This window comes from Neophocaena asiaeorientalis, unplaced genomic scaffold (genome assembly GCF_003031525.2).
Source record: "Neophocaena asiaeorientalis asiaeorientalis breed wild unplaced genomic scaffold, Neophocaena_asiaeorientalis_V1.1 scaffold134, whole genome shotgun sequence".
NCBI lineage: Eukaryota > Metazoa > Chordata > Mammalia > Artiodactyla > Phocoenidae > Neophocaena > Neophocaena asiaeorientalis.
Window position 1 is genome coordinate 25,342,251 of NW_020185339.1, and position 4,856 is coordinate 25,347,106.

General features: G+C 56.1%; 1 protein-coding gene across 1 annotated transcript in view; it reads right to left on the minus strand.

The window, feature by feature from the left end:
* The window catches only part of HOXC4 (homeobox C4), a 60,429-nt gene that overhangs the window by 46,072 nt on the left and 9,501 nt on the right, over positions 1-4,856 (minus strand). The window lies entirely within an intron of this gene.

Below are 4,856 nucleotides of genomic sequence, written 5' to 3' on the forward strand. Positions count from 1 at the left end.
CCAAAGTTGGGTTCCCCAGGGGTGTCCTTAAGTCTGGGGACTCTGAGGAAGAACAAGCACATCATATCCCCAAACACTTCAGGCATCAGAACCCTCCATGACTCTTGCCCCTCCCCAGGGTGGGAAGCTGCCCTGTCTTCCCTAGATCCTTTTCTCTTGCCTGCCTGCGTGCTGTGGGTAGTGGAGAGGGCCAGAGGCAGGGGGCACTCCATATACCCAGTCAGGGCTGCACTGACCCTTCAGACACCAGCTCCTGCCTGAGGCAGGAAGCCCAGGCAATAGCATAGCCATGAGCTTGCTGGAGAGCAAAGCTGCTGGTGGGGACAGAGAAGGAGAGGGCAGCTGGTGGGTCCCTGGCTTCTGGCTGGGCTGATCCAGGAGGTTTCTTCTTAGGAGACCCCTTGTATCTGGGTTGGAGGAGACTAGAGCAGGCCTCTTAACTGTCCCCACATACCCTAACCCCATAGGAAATGCCAGTTCGGCTAGGAAGGGCTCCCTGGCTTCACCACACACACACCCCTACACTTCCCCAGGCAGGCTGCCCAGGCCAGGATGTGGATGGGAACTGTCAACAGACACTCTTTATTTACCCACACTTTCTCTGGGGGGCTTCCCCCATCCCCAAGACTGGGTAAATTCAAGTTAATTCTAATGGATAAAGGAACCTTATTCCATCAGCACCCTTTCCTGGCCATAAACATGTACAATTATGTGGACTTCACCCAGACAGAGAGAAAAGGGAGAAAGTCTGAGAGCTGTGGATATGTGTGCTGTGTGCAGGTGAACGAAGAAGAGCAACAAGAATGATTTTTCCGGTCCTCCCCCCTCCACAGTGTGTGAGGTTGTCGTACACAGGGCAATGCGGGGCCATACTCGGGATCCACACGTACTGTATGTGCTACCTTCATCAAATGCATGCTCAATCAGCTATCACACATGCCAGGAAGCGCCCCGTCACCTCACAGGCACTGTGCACACACACGCACATCCGGGCACATATGAAAATAAGACCTGATAAACACACATGCATCTTTAGCCTTTTGCATCATGAAAAAAAAAACTGCTACGTATTTTCCTTCCACATCCTGGGGTTTCAGGGTTGGATGAGGTAGGAGGCGGTTAGAAAACCAGATCTTTTTCTTCCCCATCCAGAGCCCAGCTCTGGGGATGGAGGAAGAAATGAAAGTGCAGGGGAGGATGGTGTAGAGAGAATGAGCTTCCCCCTTTTGTATCTAAATAATTGCTGAGGAAATGGCCACTCTCGGCCAAATTCCCAAAGGACAGTCACTGGTGGCCCAGCAAGAGACGCTTCCAGGATCCCCTGAATTTGGAAGAACCTACCCCCCGTCTGACTTAGGGACCGCCCAAACTCTGTGACACCCAGAACTCTGGCCCTGGAGCAGCAGGAGGGGAGGGTCAGCAGAGGGCCGTGCCAGGGCTGCAGGCCTCCCCAGGGTCCAGGGCAGTAGAGGGCATGGCAGAGGTCTCCTCCACTACCAGAGCACGCCGCAGCCTTGGTTCTGGCCCTGCCTTTTCTGAGCCTGTTCTGTGGCTACTGAGCTGAACGAGACAGACTCTGGGCTCCCAGCTTCTAGGTCACTGGGGACTGTCATAAATACTTTCTCCTCCCCTCCTGGAAAGAGGAGGCTGGGCAGGCCGGATCCGCTCTGGGGCCTGCGCCTTATCTTTTAGGGGCTGGGGGGATATCTCCACACTTTATGGTCCAGCGAAAACCCTGCCACAGAGCTAGTCTTCCGGGCCTTTGTGTCCTGGAATGCGACTGTCCCGAGTGTGCTGCCAGCACCGTCTGCTCCGAGAGCCCACCAGTCCCGAAATCCCCGGTTGGACTTGGTTTCCCCTTTCGGGATGGAGCGGGGGGCGTCCCTCGCCTTTTCTTTCTTTCGTTCATTTGATTGTTTTTTTTCTTTTACACGTATCTGGTTGATTTCGCTCCGGGAGCCTGGAAATAAAGGAACCGCAAGCAGCCATCCTTGCTGGGGCGTCTCTGTCCCTCGACCCCCATCCTTGCTGGGGCGTCTCTGTCCCTCGCCCCGAGGCCTGCAGCGCCCTCCTAGGTACCACGGATTTATGTTCGTTTGTCCGGGTCATTCTGCCTTTTCGTGTTAATTACGCGCTGCCTGCTTCGTGCTTATCTCCTCCGCAAAGCGATTATTTTCGGCGCCCGCCCTCCTGAGATTCCCGAGTCTGCTGCCAGAGCGAGGGCCCACCTCCCGCCGCCACTCTCGATTTATTTACACCTCGCAGGTGAGAGGATTGATTTGCTCAGAGCCAGAGGGGCCGGGCTGGGCCGGGGCGCCGGGCCTTCTCATCGCTGCTCCTCGGGGCCGGGCCTCAAACGTCAGTGCGGCCAGGCCGGCCGGGGGCACCGCCGCCGCCTCTAACATTGAGCAACAGCGCCACCTCGCGTCCACTTACTCCAATGCAGTCCGGCCGGGAAAAAGCCAACTGCTTAGAGCAAGCAGGTCCCCAGGCTTGACCCAAAGGTGGGAGGTGGGAGGAAGAAGTTTCCAAATGGGTGCGCGTGAGAGGGGTCCCCGGAAGGGATTTCCCTCTGGACCGCTGCTCTTTTGTTTTCTAAATTCTCGAAATAAACCTTGTCAGAGGTTTCACACTATTTTCTCTTTCTGTCACCCTCCCTTCCCGCATTAAGAGACACTGTGCAAAGGAACTGCCGCGATTTCCCCCGCGTTCAGGCGCATTTCTGGCCTCGGAACACCTCCGCGCACGCAGATGCACGCCCCGAAGCTCCCGCGACCGCCTGCCCGCGGCGCGCACCCTAAACTCCTCGCTCCTCTTACCCTGCCGCTGGCTCCGCACCGCCTATTCCGCTGCCGCCTGCAGGACTTTGGGGTGGGATTCTGACTTCTCCTGGCTCTTTGCTCCCTGGTTTGTAGCCCATCCCTCTCTCTCATGCGCGCGCTCTCTCCACCTCTGCCTCCCAGCCAGTGAGGTCCTGTTCTCCGTGGACCATAGACAAAACATTCCTATAATCCGATTTCAAAGGAAAGAGTGTCCACCTTATTTAAACCATAAAACAATTAAGCCCAGACGTCTAGCCAGCTCCGCGCTGCTGTTTTGTTCGGCCCCATTCAGAATCCAGCGCAGGGAGACAAACAGCGCCATAAAAGAGGCATTTCGGGGCCGCGGAAATGTACCTATCCTCTGCCTTCCCAAGTGGAACAACCTTTAGGGTTTTGTGATTCTGACAAAGGAGCAGAGGAGAGGTGGGAGGAGAAGGTTAGGGCAGGGGGCGTTTGCAAGCCCCTCTTTCCTCCCCAGCTTTCGTTTCTTTCCCCAGATGTGTGTTGTGTTGTTGTGCTTTGAGTTCACAAATGACAATAAATAAAACTAGAATCCAATCCTGACCTGCAGGCTGGAGGCCGAGCTGGTACCGAACAGTGGGCTGGACCGGGTGGGCCTGCTCTGGATCCCACGCTCCGCTCAGGGCCCTCCTTCCTGCCCGGAGCAAGGCCGGCTCAGGCGGGCCGCAGGAAGCAGGCCGCGCTGACGGACCGACGAGGGGAGGCGACAGGGCCTTGGAACAGGGGCCGGGTGGAGGCCCGGAAACGCCGCCGAGCTCGGGCCGGAGAGAAGCCTGAGTCCCGGCGGTCAGGACCGAGGGAGACGGGTGCCTCGTCCTCCGCCCGGTGCGGAACTGCGGCCAGGGTCCCAGAACAGTAAAACGGCCCAGGGGAGGAGCGAGGAAGCAAGAAAAGAGAGAAAACTACAGGCAAAGCACCTTCCAAAAGGACCGAGAAAACAATCGCTTCTGGAATTGGGGAGGTCTCTTCTTAAGCGGGGAAGACGAGAGGAAATACTATCAAAACAAAATGTTCACCTCTTCCCACCTTCCTCCAGCCCCGAAATTGGAGTATTTAGTAGAAGGAGGGGGTAGGAGATTCAAATGATGGGGAAGGGGCTGGTCCCTACAAGTGCCTCGCCAGTCCTGTAAGGTGATGCCATGGAGGGAGCTGCACAGGGACTGGGGTCCCCAATTATTTTCTTCTACGGTGGTATTCCCCAAGTATTCAGAGCAACACCCTGCACCCTCGCCAGAATGGGCAGCCCGAGATATTAAAGGGCTATATTTCAAGCAGTCTGAGTTTAATAGTTTCCAGATTGGGGGATTTCCGAGAATGGGGGCGCCGGGCCGAGTCATACCCGGCAGCTTGAGTCTGCTTCCGATTAGCAGATGAAAACTGCCGGTTCTGGGGAAGGCGCTCTGGGGTGCTATGCAGCCAGCCAGCCCATTGGGCTGTTACACACACATCCCCACATCCTTGCCCCTTGGGTCCCACAGCCACCAGAGAACACCCCACTCCTGGCTAATCCCTGACCAGCTTCCTTGGGCCCTAGCTGCGCCATCTCCCAGAAATGCTGCAGCCGCTCAGCATAACCCCGTCACCCCCAGATCAACATTCAAACTAAGCACCAGAGAGAGAGACTGATTAGAAAAGAGAGAACCAGGAGGTGGAGAGAGAGAGAGAGAGAGAGAGAGAGAGAGAGAGAGAGAGGAGCTGAGAATACATTGAGAAGTAGAAACTAAATCTCATTCTGATTCTGGTTTTGCCATCTTTCTCCTTCCTCCCTCTCTTCCTTCCTTTTCTTTCTTTCCCTCTTTTTCTTTCTCTTTCCTCCCTCCCTTCCTCCCTCCCTTGCCCCTCTTCCTTCTTTCCTTCCTTCCTCCTTTTCTTCCCTCCCTACTCTCTCTCTGCATCTTCCTTCTTTCACTCTTAATGCCCAGTGCCTGTCCGGCTCCCTGAGGCCTGCTGGGCCTTCTTCCTCCTCACCATTCACCACACACCCTCCCTAGCACTGCCCCCCCCCCCCCCCAA